General features: G+C 44.8%; 1 protein-coding gene across 1 annotated transcript in view; it reads left to right on the top strand.

Moving 5' to 3' along the window:
- ERBB3 (erb-b2 receptor tyrosine kinase 3) overlaps positions 1-19,155 on the top strand; it is a 91,595-nt gene that overhangs the window by 20,283 nt on the left and 52,157 nt on the right. The gene's annotated exons all lie outside the window — the stretch shown is intronic.

Below are 19,155 nucleotides of genomic sequence, written 5' to 3'. Positions count from 1 at the left end.
AGGAGATCTTTCAAAAAAGTTAAAATCACACTCATGTTATAAGCTACTCAGCAACAAAGGGGAGGAAGATTGAATCTAGCTTCCACCACTGTTTCCAGAAAGCAGCTGATCAGTAACCCCCCCCTTTGAAAATGTTCCAGTTCCTTAGCCGCTAAGTATAGGTGAAGCTGAGAAAATAGGAGTTATGTGTGAGAAAATGTGTGTATGTGTGGTGTACTCTTGAAATGTGAACAGAGGGACTTGAATTGGGAAAGGTGCAATTAAACCCAGACAGTGATTGGTTAACCTCCCTCTTCCTTTTCTTGCTATTGTCAGTACTGCCACCTGACTGACACTGAGTTTGTGGGTCATGTCCAATGTCAATATTTTATAAAGTGGGTTAAGTAACTTGACCAACAGAGTCGACGGATAAGTTATAGAGCAGGCCAGGTTCTTGATCAGGCAACTATGCGCCGTGAAGGACTTATTGAAACCAGTGTGGAAAGTTCCCATCATGCTGACATTAAATCATGCCCAAAGTTTACAAAGATTGGCCCTGAAAGATGGCATAATTTCCTGGGTATTCTTTCCACAGATGGTCACTGTTTGAATCCGTGCGACGGGGTGAGTTGCTCTGTCCCAGCTTCTGCCAACCTAGCAGTTCGAAAGCACACCAGTGCAAGTAGATAAATAGGTACTGCTGCGGCAGGAAGATACAGTAAATGGCATTTCCATGCGCTCTGGCACTCATCACAGTTCTCCGTGCTCCAGAAACTGTTTAAGTCATGTTGGCCACATCACCTGGAAAGCTGTCTGTGGGCAAACGCTGGCTCCCTCGACCTGAAAAGCGAGATGAGTGCCGCACCCCAAAGTCGCCTTTGACTGGACTTAACCATCCATGGGTCCTTTAAAAAAAATTAGTTTGAAGCAACAAAGACAACACCAAATAGTCAGGTGGTGCCTTAAGAAGTAACAGATTTCTTGCAGCATGATTTTTTTTTAAAAAAATTCATCTTGATGACACAGCTAGAAACTTATTTATATAGGCAGGGACTATATACATGCTAGACATGTTTTTCTAAAGTTCCAAAATTAATGCAGATTAGTTACCCCATAATACATCTTAACCACCACATTAAATTCAGGTAGGAGTCCTAAAGTGTCACCATATGCTGGGTTTATCTCATATTCTTTTAAGACCCCCTTTCATTTTAGGTACCCAGACAGAGGAAGTTGTCCTGTACTGAGTCAAAGCATTGGCTCATCCATCTCAGTATTGTCCTCACTGACTGGCAGCAGTAGCTCTGGATGGTTAACCCTTGAGTGTACAGGAGTGTATCCAAGATATACCTGTAGCTGCTGAGCTACAGCAAACCGTTTTATATACTGACCCCTGGAGGTGATTTTGGCTTCATTACGGGGATCCCATGCAGAAGTGGTGGCATATCTTTAAAAGGTTTTGCCACTGTGTAACATAGATGTGTTGGTGCTTGCTGCTGGGCCTCTTCCTATTTCCATATTAATAGAAGCCTTTAAAGAGGAAGAAAACAGCTGCATTTACAACCATCTGCCTCTGTGGACTGTTAAGAGCAAATGGTTGAGTCATTTAGATGTTGATTGCCATAGACTTTTTACAATGCTGATGACTTAATCTTGGGGACTTTTCAGCCCTTGGTTGGATATCTTCTTCCCTGTGGGAAACTGCGTCTGAATACTTAGTCCAAATGACTTTCTTCTTCATACCTTTTGAAATGTTCAAAAGGAAGCTGATGGGGTCCATTGAATGTGAGGAAAGCAGTTACCGGTATTCCCCCAGGGCCTCATGGAGGTGAAAAATGGAAGTAAATCCTTTCCGTTTGAATGTTAGGCTCCAAATGTTCAAGGTCAATTTCCACCACCCTTTCGACCCTTTCCTAAAATTAGGAAAACAAAAGGAAAAACAAAGCTTTACTTGGTGGGGCAAACCATAAAATTGTAGTACCGTAGACTGTGCAACTTACACCTTCCAATATTTTCGCAAGCTTGATGATTGTACAACCCATATGTACTGATATGTTGTAATTCCCTCCAGGTGCTTCTGATATTATCAAATCTTTCATGAGTCACCTGCTGTGTGTCTGAAGTTCATGTGCAATATGGCTGAGGTTCCAGACCTCATGGGGCCTAGGAGCCTATTTGTAGTGAAATATGTGATGCTCTGTTGGAATCTAGTCAAATGAAGGATCCATGTTGAAGGATCCATGTCGTCCAAATAGGTGGCAAAAACAATTCCCCCCAACCTTCTGTTTCAATATTTTGCACTAAAACAACAACAGCAAAACAACAACCCACCCAATCAATTCCTTCAGGCCAGTGTACTTTGCCGTTCTGTTCTCCCAAGGTAACACAAACATTTGGAAATAATGAATTGGCTTTCAGGCCATTGATCACATCATTTTATTGACTTCTTCCTATTTGCCTTTTAATTTTTAAACCTCAATGAATAGTCTCTTTCCTGAAACTCTTCTTGTAATTCTGGTATAAGGCTTTTCCTCCCTACATTAATATTCCTGGAGGTGGGCAACACATGATTGGCTAGTTTGCAGAGTCCATCTGTGTATGGAGGACCCAGAAACCAGAGATACGAACGCCTGTGGCCCTCTGGCTGTTGTTGGACTCCAGCTCCCACCAGCGTCAGCCAATATGACCAGTAATCAAGGATGATGGGGTCAGTAGTCCAACAGTGCTGGTTCCCCATCCTTACCATAACCTTTTCTTGCCATAACCTCTTAGACTATGGATAGGGCACCTGTGGTCCTCCAGGTGTGTTGGATGATGACCCACCATTCCTGACCATTGGCCATTTTTGCTGGGACTTATGTGAGCAGAAGTCCAAAGCACCGGGAAGGCCACAGTTCTCCCACTCAGTCTTAGACTCATACCATACTGTAGCTGAGTTCAAGGCTGCAATCGTATGCATGAATTATATATGGGAATAAATCCCACTGAATACAGTGGGACTTGTTTCTAAGTAGACATGAACTAGGCGTGTGATGTTAGCACATGTAACTGAAATAAATGCATATTTGTCCCCTGTTGTGTCTCCTGTATAGAATGTAAATTCCTTGGGGCAAGGAGCTATCCCCTTAGACTTTTAAGTCCTATTATATTATGTGCAACGCACATTGGTGGTGCTGTCTTGCATGTTCCTGTTTCCTGTGAACATTGGGAGGAATTAACAGTGCACTCTTCTGATCATTTCCTCAGTGCAGGCAAGCACTGTTGCTTGCAAAATGGAATAACCCCTGCTTACACACTCTCTCCCCTGGGGTTTTTCATGAGCTTCTAGAGCATGTTGAGGGGAATACAGGGGTTGGGGGGAGCACAGTTGCACTACAGGAGCCTCATGTGCTACCGGTAGCTTCAGCTTTGTTGTTGCTTAGTCATTTAGTCCTATCCAACTCTTCGTGACCCCATGGACCAGAGCACGCCAGGCACTCCTGTCTTCCACTGCCTCCCACAGTTTGGTCAGACTCATGTTGGTAGCTTCGAGAACACTGTCCAACCATCTCATCCTCTATCGTCCCCTTCTCCTTGTACCCTCAATCTTTCCCAGCATCAGGGTCTTTTCCAGGGAGTCTTCTCTTCTCATGAGGTGGCCAAAGTATTGGAGCCTCAGCTTCAGGATCTGTCCTTCCAGTGAGCACTCAGGGCTGATTTCCTTCAGAATGGATAGATTTGATCTCCTTGCAGTCCATGGGACTCTCAAGAGTCTCCTCCAGCACCATAATTAAAAAGCATCAATTCTTCGGCGATCAGCCGCCTTTATGGTCCAGCTCTCACTTCCATACATCACAACTGGGAAAACCATAGCTTTAACTATACTAGTGTGCCAGAACAGTTGAATCCAGGCTATGGATTTTGAATGCCAGCATTTCTGCATATAGTCTACCATCTAAGTTTGCATTAAAATCAGCCCTCCAAAACTGTGGAAGCTAGGGATTAAAGTCACTTAAAGATGGAATACTAAGCACATCTAACCAGAGAGCAAGCCCCACTGAACAAAATGGATCTTACTTTTGAGTAAATGTTCATTACAAAACAATGAGATGCTGTGCTCTGCGATATCCCAGTCCCCAGTATTAAGTTTTGAACCACAGGATGGCATCTTTTTTGGCCTCCAGAGTGGAACAGGTTTAAACGCAGTTTGACCCTCCCAAGACTGCTGGGATTGTAAATAGGAAAATTGATTTCACAGTGCAGAATGGACCATGAAAGTGACATGCAGCTCTGTGGGTTTTACAACAAGCCCTTTTGTGGAATGACAGGTCCTTGAAGTCTTGGCACATTCCCCAGAAGTTTCCTAGTTTGGCTTTGATGAGCTTGCTGAAAACCTCCTTCCAGTTTCCATTGGATTGGTCAGAAACAGAAGCTGCAATTCAAGTTTTGTAAAAAATAATAATACAGTGGCAGGTTAAAAATAACATTCGGGCCCTCCCTTATATTTCAGGGAAGACTCAAAGTGTTCAAAATGGAAAGGAGTCAAATACTGGGTTTATTCCTTATCTTTGTTTTGCTCCCAGTTTGACCTTTTTCTTTAAAAAAAAATCACTTGCAAGCTAAGGCTTTTTTTTGAAGAGTTTGCAGCTTTTATTCTCTCTATGAGACTGCCGTGTTTCGGCAGTGTTCAGGGCTAAAAGATGCATGGCATAGATTTTTGGATTATAATGCCTAATAAAGGTTTGATGAGTAAATAGATTTTTGGAATTTATTATTGTGAAGTCTGATTTGGAATTTGTTTTCTGCTTGGCAAATTTGACAAACACTTCACAAGGAGACTGCCAGAGTTTCATATAATATATTATTTAAGTATTTGTTTACTTGATAGGGTTGAAACTTGTGTGTGTGTGTGTGTGTGCAAAAGGCCACATTATAGCGTATATTTTAAGTGAGGGTTGCTTCATTTGTTCCAGCAGAGCTCTTGTGCCATTAACAACAGCAAGCAGAAATCCAAGAGCTTAAAGTTTCTTTATCATCATTTTCTTTATGAAAGTTTCTATAACTGATAACAGCTAGAAATCTTGGACTAAAAATTCTCTGAATGAATTCCTTCAGTTTTCTGTCCGGACAAATGAAGGACAGGCTCCTAACCAAATCGGTGCATGTGCTTGGGGCTATAATGTCTATAGCAGTTTCCTGATTTGGGTCTACTCCAAGACTGCTCAAAATGACTAGAATAGATACACAACATTAACTGAATGATTCAAAGAAACGTCACACAGTTAACATGGGGCAGACGAGGCATGATGTGCACAAAGGAAACCTTGTTTTTCAGATTTCCAGCTACAGATTATGGAGTCCAGACTTCTTTCCATATGCTGTGTATAACAATTTTACTCATTTAGCCTGCTTTGAGATGCAGCAATGATCTATTAAGTTATGAATAACATTTCTGTTGCAAGAATTTACCAAGCCCGTTCTCAGCCCATCACAGATCCATGCAAGTATCAACCTCAGCCTGCAGTCAGAACAAAGGCTGAAGAAGTGTATTTGCGTGTGGGAACATCAAAACTTGGGGACATCCATACTTGCAGCCATCACTTCTGCCCCTGATAGCCACCTGTCAAGGGACCTAGGTTCATGAACATGCCATATGCAAAGACTCTGGATATGTGAGCTCTATGGAGCTAGCCCCATGATTAGGGAAGGAGAAGTAGCAGCCTCAGGCAGCAGAAGATGGGCAGGGGAGGTGGGCATCATGCTTAGCGATCTTTCCGTGGAAAAACATAGGGTGCAGAATGAACATTTGGGACTTAACCATGTTTCGCTTCATTTCACTTCACTTTTAAATTGTGCTCTGCCTTTCCATATCGCTGTACGCAAGGCGGTTTACAAACTGATGAAGCCAACGAAAATAAACAGCAGAGATCGCACATCTTCCAACAGTAGGTCTTGCGTTGTGGAGCTGGCTCCTTCAAAGATGGAAAAACATATGCTGGGTGTCGTTGTTTTTTTTGGGGGGGGGTTCCAACAAGTGCAATCCCTTTTTCTTTTAAATCACTTTTATTTGTTTTTACAAATATAAAATTATAACAATCCAAATACATATCCTTATATTGAGACTGAATCTCGTGACTTCCCCCCAACCCCTCCACAGGGTCCTATTCTCAACATTTACAGCTGCATATTATTCCATACTCTAAATTTTATATCAATCCATGGTATTTGTTATATTACAAGTGAAATTAAAATCCTGCTAATGTTTCCATCTGCTTACAGTGGTCTCCTAGATAACTTATATTCCCCCCCCCCCATTCTTCTTTTTTGTCCTCTTGGTTCCTGAGTTTTTCAAGCTTTGCCATTTCAGCATAGTCCATCAGCTTAATTTGCCATTCCTCTCTGATAGGGACTTTGTATTCTTTCCATCTCTGGGCTAGTAACATCCGAGCGGCTGTTGTCCCATACATAAAAAGTCTTTTCTGCTCCTTTGGAATGGCGGTACGTGTAATTCCTTTTTAAAATAAATAAATAAATCATTCCAACAAATGCAATCCTGATGCACTTGCAACTATACAAGCTACTAACAATGAATATCTGCAAGAGACTTATGTTTGTTCTTCTGCTGTAGGAAATTAGGGAGGTTGGCTTTTGCTGCCCAGCTTCCCAAGGGATTCTGAGTTCCCCTAAGCCCAATGTAGTGTAGTGTGATGACTGGGTGGAATTCAACATCCCTCTGTGATGAATGTCCCATCTGCACAAGCATTTCAGCTCTTCTGGGGGGGGGGTTCTCCTATTTGGGGGGCAATGGGTGGGAGGAGAGAGGTGAAAGCCCCACTGTGCACATGGAAGTTCTAATGCAGGGCTTTGACTGACAGAGCTGGTTAGGGGAATCCCGCCTCCTATTTTTAAGGGGAAACAGCACAATTCGGAATGTTTTCAAATGAACATGCAGCAAGTTCCATAGCTCTAAAAAGATCTTGAACTTGTGGATCTCAAAAGCAGGTTCCCCACGACACACGTGACAAGCAGCTTTTGAAACTGGAGAATTTCAAATGCAGCTTGTGATATAGCAGGGCTGAGGAGCCGGGCAGTCTGCTGTTAAAAGCCTTTTTTGTTTTAAGAGTCAAAAAAATCTCACTGAGCATGTCCCCACCTAGTCTTGGGCGTGCCTAAAGTAGTTTATTTGGATCCCAGCCTCTGTTTAGTAGTGACGTGATAAACTGAAGGAAGAGCATACAGTACATGACACTCCTACAGACAGAGAAGCAGAAGACGAAAAAGACATGCAGGGCAATTTTCATGTCTCAGATGAATTTATTTGAATTTCCAACAAAATAATATTCATAGGCAAGAGTATGTCTGCACACCATGGCTACAGTACTTAATATTTACAGGCACAAATTAATGCCACTGTAAATCTCAGGGTTATCAAATTACATTTTCTGAGACAGCAATATATATTTCAAATTACAGATGGGCAGCAACTGCCTCAAGTTCTACAGCTGCAAGAAACCTAGTCCTTATTGCACAATGTATTGTTGCACGCCACCCCAATCTTTGAGTGGTGCAAGATTCCAGGGTTTGGTTTCCTTTGGAATGAGGGACAGCAGAGACTGGGGTCTATGATATATGGCTTATTTGCACATATACAACATCCCAAGTGGGTCTTGCTTTGCCCATAGCCACAGCCATGGATTCCAACAGAAATCAGGCATGGCTCTGTCTCGCTGGCTTCCCAGCCTGCTTCCAGCTTCTATCTTCTACCTCACTCTTAACTCTGGCCTTTGTCTTCCTAATTACCAGCGAGTTGAGGGAGGAGGGACCACTCATTTGTTTTCTGGCACAGAGTCACTTCCTTTGTTACCTTAATGCCCATACTTAGACGGCCATTTCCTCAGCAGGAAGCTACCCTGGCTGTCGCAGGAATAGAATCCAAGCTGGATTCAGGAATTAGAAAGGGGCGGGCGGTGTCGGGCATGCAGCCTTCCTCCCCCTCAAACTCATAATAGTATCTTTGCGAAAGGCAGTTGTTGTAATGGTTAATAGTACATAGTATTTTATTCATAATCAATTAAGAGGGCTTCTTCACATCCTTCCAATAATCTGCCTAGTGCTTCTGCAAATATTATCCTCTTATATCTCGTAGGGAAAGGGTTGGATGAGGAGGCTGAAGCTGCAAACAAAATGGCTAGCCTAATCCTACCTTAGATGATTTCTTAGATTTTTTTTAGCTGTAGACCTCCTGGCTTGTAAGTCTTGCTCTTAGCAACTACGCTACGCTGGTCAATAACAGGCATTTGAAGGGTTAGCTGGGACTTGAAACAAAAACAGTGCTGGGACAACAAGTTATTAGTTGGAATGATGGACAAATTATGGCGCTGTGTAAATATCAGCTCTTTTTCAGGTCAGCTAGAACCAGGGCCATGTCTACTTATGTGTTAATCTGTAAAGGAATGTAGTAGGTGGGTAATTATTTACTCTGCTGCACCCGTATCCAAGGGTACCACTACTCCCAAACGTTCACCTAGCAAAAACTGCATTGAAAGTTCTGAGCGAAAAACTCGGGAAGACCTAGGCCCTAGTAAAAAGGTAACGGTAAAGGGACCCCTGACCATTGGGTCCAGTCGTGACTGACTCTGGGGTTGCGGCGCTCATCTCGCGTTATTGGCCGAGGGAGCCGGCTTACAGCTTCCAGGTCATGTGGGCAGCATGACCAAGCTGCTTCTGGCAAACCAGAGCAGCACACGGAAACGCTGTTTACCTTCCCACCGGAGCAGTACCTATTTATCTACTTGCACTTTGACGTGCTTTCGAACTGCTAGGTTGGCAGGTGCTGGGACTGAGCAATGGGAGCTCACCCCGTTGCGGGGATTTGAACCGCCGACCTGATCAGCAAGCCCTAGGCTCTGTGGTTTATTTTCTCAATAAAAGCAATTTAGCCCCATTAATTCCCACCCAAATCTAGGGTTAGGCAGCAGTCCTTGCTTTTAGGTCATCTCCCCCCCCCCCCCGCCCCAGATCTCTAATGGTTGTTCATGGTTAGCATGTCTGGAGATGTCTGGGTTCAACTCCCTGCTCAACTACAACAGACCCTCTGAGTGCCCCTATTTTTCAGGGACAGTCCCAGATTTACAGAAGCCTTCCCGGTTTCTGATTTGATCCCAGCTTTTCCTTAGGGTGTCCCCATTTTCATCAGGGAAATGTTGGCGGGTATGGGGTTGTGTTGCCCCCGAGCCAAGGAGATAGGTAACTATACAACCTTTAGATGACATCTGGGCAGCCCTGTCTAGGGAAGTTTTTAAATGTTTAATGTTTTGTTATGTTTTATATATGTTGGAAGCTGCTCAGAGTGGCTGGAGGGTATGCTATAATGCTAGCCTTCAGAAGCTGCATATCTCAAGCTGAATGGATATGAGAATTCAACAGGACAATTCCCATAAAAATTGTCTTGATCATCTTGGAGGAGCCTTGGGATGCAAATGAAATAGCAATGCACTAAAACTCCATTGTCTCCATTAGTTTAGATGAGAACCCGAGGTTCTCTGCTGCTTTTCAGTTGTTGATGTCCATATGCACTGAATGACTGCAGTCCTTCTCTCTTCTGTCCCCATTCTATTTCTGTGACTAATGGCAGCTCTTCTTAAAATTATTTTTATTTTCGGTACCTCTAGCAGAGCCTCCAGACCTCTCTATTCACTGTCAGTGATTCAGTGTCTGTGTGCCACTGCTATGAACAGGGAGTGGGCAGCTGGCCACACAATGAATTGTGTGTCTACGCATATATGCGGTGTCTAAACTAAAACGCATAGCCTTTCAGCAACTGAAGATATGGTGTGATGGAGTAGATTTGAATAACACAGGGCTGGGTGGCATTTTATAGTCTGCTAGAGCAGGTGGCGCTGTGGTCTAAACCACAGAGCCGAGGGCTTCTCGATCAGAAGGTCGGCGGTTCTAATTCCCACGACCGGGTGAGCTCCCATTGCTCGGTCCCAGCTCCTGCCCACCTAGCAGTTCGAAAGCACGTCAAAGTGCAAGTACATAAATAGGTACCGCTCCGGCGGAAAGGTAAACTGCGTTTCCGTGTGCTGCTCTGGTTTGCCAGAACCGGCTTAGTCATGCTGGCCACATGACCCAGAAGCTGTCTGCGGACAAACACTTTCTCCCTTGGCCTATAGAGCGAGATGAGCGTGCAACCCCAGAGTCGTCCGCTACTGGACCTAATGGTCAGCGGTACCTTTACCTTTAGAGCCCTGTTTGCCAACTCCTTGCCCTTCAGATGTTTTGGGCTACAACTTTTATGAGCCCTAGCTGGGCACCAACTTTGTGAAAGCTTTTACTACTTCTTTTGACTTATTTTTAGTGAGGAAGGAGGGTTTATTTAGAACCTTTAAAAGTGCAATAAAAATTGTTGAGGATGAACAGCAGTGCTTTCAAGCAGAACTTCAGGATGAATGTCTAGGACTCCCCTCAGTGGAATGATCAGAAGGGCCCCAAACTCAGCAATTTTGACTCATTTCATTTTGAATCAAAGATGCACACGTTACCATTTGAGCAGGGGGCCCTATAATTGCACAAACTCCTACCCAACCACACCATTGAGACTAAGAGATGGCAGATTTGACTTCTGTTAGTTCCAGCCAGATGGTGTTTCTGTTTTCCATTTGTTAATGTTAATAAATAATCTGCAGACCACCGAAGCACGCACTCTCTTTCTCTCCATCAGTGAGATTTTGAGGTGTCTGTCCCCATGTTACCCAATAATTTGTTTGCTGAACTAGGTTGGTTGGGTGCTTGCTTGCTTACTTACTTGCTAAGTTGAGGTTTCTTGTGCAGGCTTGTTTTGTTGTCTCCATTAAAGGTTTCTTTATCTCAAGCCTCAGCTCTAATGTGATTTCATCCAGCCTGGGAGAACACTGACATCAGAATAAGTCTGGTTCCCCCTCCTCACCTTGGATGGCATCTTTTGGCCTACTCTTGTTCCCAGGAAACGCAGAGAGACCTCAGATCCAAAAAAAAAACGCTTCAAGGAACAGCCACACTCCTCCTTTAGGAGCCAATAGATGACAAGCATCCTCCTTTCCAGCCCGACCCAACCATGAGGTGGGGTGAAGCAGCCACCTCGGGTGTTGGAAGCCTCCAGGCCGACAACCCTGCAGGGGCCCCACCCACCCTGTCACTGCCGCCAGATTTCCAGTGAGATCTCACAAGATTTTGGTGAGATCTTGCTGGAAATTGGTGCTGATTCTGTGGAGGTGGCCAGTACTTCCTGTTTCACCTCAAGTGGCAAAACAAGATGTGCTGCCCCTGCTCTATTTCCTTTGTTTTTGTTTGTTTGTTATGGATTCCTTTGTAAGTTCTGATTTTGGGTAGTGTTCCCATTTGGGGTTGGATTTCCATCATCATTTATGAGACAGCTCTTGGAAGATGGCGATTGATTCTACTGCTGCTTAACTGTCTTCTCCAGGCTTGACATCCCCATCTCCACAAACGTTTCCTCATAGAGCTTGATCTTCTCACCTCTGACCATCTTCGTCACCATCCTTTGGGGGAAGGGTCAGCTCCAGGCCAAGGGGCTACTTTCTCACTTCAGCAGGTCAAGGGGCTTCTGTCTTGAGCCCCCTGCTGGGGGTAGGCCCTTGGCAGATGCCTGACCAAGCCAACCTTTGCCGCCCGTCTGGAGTGTCTGTGGTTGCTCAGCAACCATAAGGCACACCTACCATGCTTCTGGTCCTACCCTATGGAGGCAAAGTGAAAGTTGGTAAGGGATGTTCTGAATCTCAGCCCATAGACCAGTTCGCAATAAAAGCCAGAACCTGTTGGAGGGCAGTGTGAATCCTTCTCACCTTTCTTGGATCACCTACAGTACATATTTATGCAGTGAAGGTCTGGGACATAGGGTTCTAATGACAGACTGTCAGGTGTCCTTGCATATGTCAACTGCTCACCTTTAACTGAATCGCTTCTTTGACGTGTCTAGATCCAGTGCCCAAGAGAAGTGGCCACAGTTGGGGAGCACTTTTTGCATTGTATATACCATGACGCCAATAACTTTACATATAAAGAGTGAACCTCAGGTGTCCTAATCTAGGTGGACGGGTGAAGAGATTGTGATTACAAAGGTGGGGAGTGGGTGGCATTGATTTTATTTCACCCTAGCGAGAGACAAAACTGCTCTCCCCTCTCCCTCTCCTCATACCCAGCTGCTCAGCTCTGAGTCATGTCTGGCTCTTGAATAGCAACCCGGCAAAGAACATGTCACTAGAAAAATGGGACAAAACCCAGTGGTCCTGGCTCCTAGCCCCTTCCTGCTTGCTACCCCTTCCCGTTTGCCCCCTGCCAACCCACAACCCAAATTCATCCCTCACCACGTTCTAATCTTTATTAATACTGTACTCATGAATCCCTTATACAGGTATCTGGCAGTAGAACCCAGGAGTCCTGGCTCCTAGCTTCTTGGGGCTGAAGGAAACTGAGAGGGGCACTTGTGTGTGGCACACGTCTGTGTGTGTGTGTGTGTGTGTCACACACACACACACACACACACACACACACACACTGACAAGGGAAATGATTGAGAGGAGTTAAACACTTCCACCCCCTCCAACCCTTTCATGTTTCCCCCTCCGGTTATCTCTTCAGGAAGGGACTTGATATGCCTGGCTGTTGCTTGCCTCCCAGGCTGGAGCCACTGTCTGGACTGGGGAGAAGAGGGTGGGTAGCTGTTCATGCCAATTCTCCCTCTGCCTTTTTTGCCCATTGAGGAAAGAGGCTGCCAGGCCAGAGGCAGCAGAAGGATGGAGTATAGATTGCCTGGAAAGGAAGCATTGTTTATGTCTGGTGGCAATAAATACGGTAGCTATGGACTCTCAAAGGCAGCCCTTGCTACCATCACTACTGTTTTTCAGCTCTTTGGTAACTTAAACCCACAGTACAATTAAGCATAGAAAGAGTGCAAACGTAAGGACAAAAAAGTGTCTCGTTGTCTGATCAGGGAACATGGCTGCAATTTTTGTGATTCTCATCCCAGCTTAGAGCAGGGAAGGTTATAGCACAGCAATGGGGAATCATTGAGGAACCCATGCAGAAATGATTTAACAGAACATCTAAAAATAACAGATGCAGACTGGGAAAGATTTCTACTTTTTAGAAAAGATTTCTACTTAAAAGGCTGGTTGGAAGAGGAAGGTCTTCAGTAGGTGCCGAAAACAACAGAGATGGTATTTGCCTAACATTTAACAGGAGGGAAGCTAAGTTGCTTTAGTCAATGGCAGGGCCGGCTCTAGGTAGACCCCCGGTGGCGCGGTGCGCCAGGGTGCCGGGCCGGTAGGCAGGGCGCCGCGCGGAAACCATGCTGCGCCCTGCGAGGGCGAGGCGGGGGTGCCGGAGCGATCTCCGCCCCTCAGCACCAGGGCGCACGACCTGCTTGAGACTGCCCTGGTCAATGCATCTGGATGAGGACCACACTGTAGATTACTGTGACTTCTATAAATTAAGAGAGGTGGGATAGATTTGTGGTGATTTCTTTAAAATGTGTTAATAAGTAAGAGATGGGGTTCACTTACATAGCAGTAAGAAGGGAATATTCCAGAGGTAAGGAATGGGAGGGGGAGGATGAGCTCGGAAAGATCAGGGTGGAGCCACCATCTCTTTGGGTGAAGTGGGGGGCTGGTGGGCATCTCTATTCCCTTCCCTTCAAGCAGTCTTGCGGCAAGATCCTTTAATGTCTCTGCTAGGGTGGAGCCGCAAGTCACTTTGCCTCCCCACGGATAATCACCCCATTGTTGTCCAGTCAGGACATGGCTTGGGGCTGTCCCTTCACAGAGGGGCCTGGGGAGCAAAGCAGTTCCAAACGGGGGACAATGAAGGCCCTGTGTCCAGACTCTCCTCCCCTTCCAGAGCTGGCAGGGGTTTCTGTTCCTGCATCCAGAAGGTCTACTTCTTCCGTGGCTACTGGGGCATTTGGAATGACGGGTGGAGTGAAAAGGCTCGAACCTTTACAGGATCTGCCAGTGGAATTTATCTCTGTCCCCATCCCACTGGAAACACATAGCAGAAACCACAAATAACTTTTGCGCTCGGGGAATCCTGTGTCCAGATTTCCAGCCCAGTTGGCCCCAAATGAATCTTTTTGCCCTCGTTCTCTTCCCCTACCTCGGGAACATAAACTGGAGGTGTGGCTTTTGGCAGTGTGTATGTGTTTGGATTGCCGAAGTCCTGTTGCGTTCCAGGTACGACACGAACCTGCTGTGCGTCAATCACTTCAGGCTGTTGATTGGCTCAAACTGTTGGCCGATCCGGTTGTTTGTTTGTGTCATACTTGGCGAAAGAAGTTGCCCAGCCAGTTTGGTGTGCGCGCGTCAGTTTTTGAGATTTATGGGCTCGTGCTTAACCCTCATGAACTTTACAGATATGAAGCAAATGTGCACACCCAAACTGTAGGAAATAGCAAAAGTTAAAGAGCTTGAAAGTAAATGGCTTCTTCTCTGTACCTCACCAGATTTCATACCATAATGTGGTCTTGTCCATAGGTCATGGATAAGTACAGTATTTTTTTTTTAAAAAAAATGTAAAGTAAATGGTCCAGAACTCATGCCCACATGGAAACCATGCTAGAGAGAGCTTGGGAGGTCTAGTGGGTGGCAGACAGCAGTGGGTTTACAGTATTCTGGGATGGGAAAGGGAGTTCAGATTTCCTGGTTGGCTAAGAAGCTCAGTTGGTGCCCAAGGACAAATCACTTTCTTTTAGCTGTGACTGCCTCAAAGGGTTGTTGTGAGCACAAAAGAAAGTGGTATACCTAACGTGTTCCACTCTCAGTTTCTTAGGTGAATTAAAAGAAACTAAGGGTATGAATAAAAAAAATGCTTTCTGACATTTTCTCTAGATTTTGAAGAACCTGGCTGGGATTATTCATTGGCATAGGATATGCTCAAAGGAACCCCCTTTCTCTGAAATTTCCCCCCTCCACCTGCAGTCTATGTACTTATTTACTTATTGCTTCCGGGGTGTAGCAATCTCCTTCCTGCTGCTTATATACATACCTCTCTGCTGCCCTAAGTCAGCTGTGATGCTTCTGCAGGGGAGCATTCCTCCCTCACCTGTCTGTAGCAGTCAGCACTTTCCTCCCATCAGTTCCAACACTTTTAGAACCATGGGACAAGCTGGGCAGTGCAGAGCTTAGTGATGGCATACCTAGCCTGAAATCAGCAAAGAATGTTGGCAATTGACTTTGCTCCTTTAGGCTTTCAATGTACTGGTAGGTGTTTATACGAGACCCAAGCTATGTCATCCTAGGCCAGCAGGACTTTCACCAATGTGACTGCGCTGCCAGAAGAGGAATGGCAAAACATGTCCTGTATGAGCTCGTCACCAAAGAAACAGAAGTGGCAGGGAAGTGCCCATTCTTAAGTGGGATTTTTTTTTCTAGCCTGCTTTTTGTTAATAAGAAGGGCTGGCAGAGAAGCAACAGGGGGCTCTGTCTGGCATTCTGCCTGTTTTAGAACATACCAAATAAAGTAGGCTAGTTGTTTTTGGGGATAAATTTACAGAGCAGTAGTTTTGTTGTTGACGTTTTCCTTTTAACAGTAGTACAATGGGCACAAATTCGACAGATACAGCTTTTCCTCGAATCTTTCCTGCCCAATGGTGTGGGGAAGGTGTACCTCTGACTCTCTCCGTCATGCACAGAAACAAAGCCTCTGCTGTGGGGTGGGATGAGGGAGCTATAGGAGGAGGACAGAGTAAAGGCTGGGCAATTCCCTTGCTTAGCAGGAAATGCATCTAAGACATATCCTTTATAATCCTGTGCGCTGGGTATGTACGGTATTATGGGGCTGAATAAATTCAGATCATCTACAGTGCCTGGTTTGTTTACTATTCTGTTTGCTTACCGTACATTGTTTGAAGTTCTTATCGTAATAGCTGCTAAATCCACACCCTGAGGAAGAAAAGTGTTCTTGTGTGGAGCTTAGTCAACATCACTGCATCACAGTCTTACTGTTCTAAAAGCCCTGTGTAAGCCTGGGTACTGGCAGATACCCAGGATGAGTTAAAAACAGACAAAAGAAGTGCTTCTTTTGGTCCCATCTGCATCATACATTTAAAGCACTGTGATACCGCTTTAAACAGTCATGGCTTCCCCCAGAGAATCCTGGACACTGTAGTCTGCTAAGGGCACTGAGAGTTGATGGGAGACTCCTATCAGAGGCGGTTTTAGGGCAGTGTGACCAGTATTCAATGCTAGTCCTATTCAGAGTAAATAAATCCATTGAAGTGAATGGGCGCGACTCACTTAGGTCTACCGAATGCAACCCTATGTTCATTGCAACTGGACTAAAGAAGGTGGACTTCCCCTGTTCTTGAACTGCATGTTTTATGTATATCTTCTGCTTTTAGTACAAATTAGTGGTTTTGAATAAGGAACATGGGGGAGGGGGGGTCGAGTGAGAGTTTATTTTGGATGATTTAATCCAAAATAAAAACTGAACAGGGTAGTCTTGTTTATTCCGTGTTCACTCTGTTACCTATTAACAACAAGTGTTTATGCATTCATGGATGATGTGGCGCAGTGTGCCTAACCTGTGATTTAGCAAAAAAGGTTTACCTGGAAACGCCAGATACTGGAGAGCACACCTGTCTCCATGGCTAATTGACCCAGAATAACTACTACTGCCTGCTCTGCACACACAACTGATAATTTAAGTAACATCCTCGCTTTACCTATAAACATGAAAGAATAAAAGCCACCCTTTGGCCACTCGGAATTCACTTGAGTACATGATAAGGACGAGGGTAAAGTCAGTGGTAACTAACTAATCTATATTTCTTTTCTGTGAATGTGCCTGTTCTGTGGAACTCCCTGCTCTTGGAAAGAAGCCAACAGGTTGGCTGTCGTGAGCTTTCAGTACCTGCTTAAGCCCTACCTGTTTGCCCAGGTCTTTGTTTGGTTCCTAATTTCCAGCTTTGAATAATATATATTGCTGGTGACAGTGAGTGGAATTTCAATGTTTTAATACATTATTATTTTGTTTTATATTATGAACCATTCAAGTATCACTAAGAAAGGGAGCAGTGTAGAAATATTTTAAAAAAGAACAAATGAATATTAGAAATGAGGTTCTGGCGTGTTCGCCTAAAGAGAACAGAAAATAGTGAGCATCAACGAGCCTTGAAATAAAAAGAGAACTAGAAGCCAGGTGTTTTCTGCATCCTCACACCCTAAGCTTCCTTTCAAAGCTGCTGGGAGAAGCCTGCATAATAGAGGAGTGCTGAAAGCTCTAACTAGCGCTTGGTCTGTTTCACACACCCCATCCCACACCTGCTCTGTAGGTTGAAATGAAGAGGGTGGTGCTTGCCTGGAAAGCAGGCCTGTGCAGGGGAGGGTGGGCAGCCAGGTATAGGTGCCCGGGGCCTGCTGGACTTACGCTGCCATGCCAAGAAAAGGCCTCAGACCGTATCTGCAGGAGCCTGCTGGAGAATCAGGGGATGGATCTCGGTGGAGTCAGGGCCTTGTATAGTGGTGCTTTGCAAGGAGCAACGATGGCACCCAGTGGGTCAGTGGAAGAGCCTGCTGTGTTGAGGATGCAGCTTGATGGGTGTGTTGCATGCCAAAAAAACCACAAGTGTAAATGCATCCACACCACACCAGAATGTACTCCTTGTCAAGGAGAATAGAAAACAAAAGAACCATGCTGGGGCAGATCCAGATCTCAACAAAGCTCTCGGAGGCCTATCAAGTCAAGGAACCTGCTTCTCTGTGGTTTCTGCCCTATTGCACACTTCCTCTTTTTACCTGCCACTTCAGCTGTGGGGGAGAAGCTGATAGCTTATTTACCTTCCAAGGGGTGGAGCTGGAATTGCCGGTGCTCATGGTTGCCAATCATTTCCCTGGCAAATTGCCTTCAGGGCCTGGGTGAGATTAGCCAATGGCAAGCTGCCAGGAAGTGGGCACCATGGTGACTGGTATTATTATTTTTTGTATTCACTTCCTCTGTTCCAAAAGAAGTAAAACTGGTCAATAGTGCCCACTTGTTTTCCATGCGGTGTGATATATCCGTACCCACACACATATATATACAGAACTTGACTTTTTTAAACTTTACTGTCTGGTTTTAAGGAAATTCAGAATTTGAAATCCTGAACTCTTACCATAAAACTGGAACGTCATCTTGTATTCAACAACCACTGCTAAAAGCAGATTCTCCTTTCTTATATTTGGCTGTGTTTCATATAGAACTATGTGATAAGTTCTGTGTGCCCAATACACTTTGGGCTTCAATCTCCAGATCAGGAGCTCCCCATTCTTCATGGCAAACCCCTTTTGAAATGTACTCCTTAGTGAGTTCAAAAAACAGTTTGCAATGTGTCATTGGGGTCAGGTGTTCTGAGGAAAACAAGCAACAAGCGCTTGAGCACACCTGAAGTTGGATGCTGGCCATCATTGCCACCCTCCCAAGGAACTATAAGCTATTTTACAGGTGGCTGCTTCTCCCTGGTGATGTTTCTGCCAGGCTGCAAGTCGAAGGAAAGTTTTGAAAGTTATGGCATCTAACATGCTTGTTTGGCATTACCCTAACTGGTACTGTATCTACCATAGATGCTTTACCACATCATCTGATCCCACTAATATATATATATATATATATATATGAAGGAGTTTTTGTTTTGTTTTGTTTTGTAACGCACTTTGTGCTCTCATTTTGTATTTTTATATTGTGAACCACCCTGAAATCTTTGGATGAAGGGCAGTATACAAATTTAATAAATAATCCCATATGGATTGCGGATATCAATCACATTTGTTACTCACAAGAGTGCCTAGAGCAGGGTTTCCCAAACTTGGGTGTCCAGCTGTTTTGGGGCTAAAATTCCCATCATCCCTGCTAGCTAGGGATGTTGGGAGTTGTAGTCCAAAAACAGATGGACACCCAAGTTTGGGAAAGCCTTCTCTAGAGGCATCCTAAGTGAGCCCATAGAGCAAGGGTGGTTAACCTGTGTTCTTTCAGATGTTGTTGGACTCAAACTTCCATCAGCCCCAGCCACCATGGGGAATGGTCAGTGATGATGGGAGCTGTAGTTCAGCCACACTTGGAGGGATGACAGGTTCTCTATTTCTCCCATTGAGAAGATCTAGCCATACCACAAACTTAAAAAAAATTCTTAGCAGTTCCCTGTCCCAAATAAACCCTGAGGACTGTAAT

This window comes from Zootoca vivipara, chromosome 2 (genome assembly GCF_963506605.1).
Source record: "Zootoca vivipara chromosome 2, rZooViv1.1, whole genome shotgun sequence".
In the NCBI taxonomy this organism is placed as follows: Eukaryota; Metazoa; Chordata; class Lepidosauria; order Squamata; family Lacertidae; genus Zootoca; species Zootoca vivipara.
This window is presented reverse-complemented; position numbering and strand designations above follow the sequence as displayed.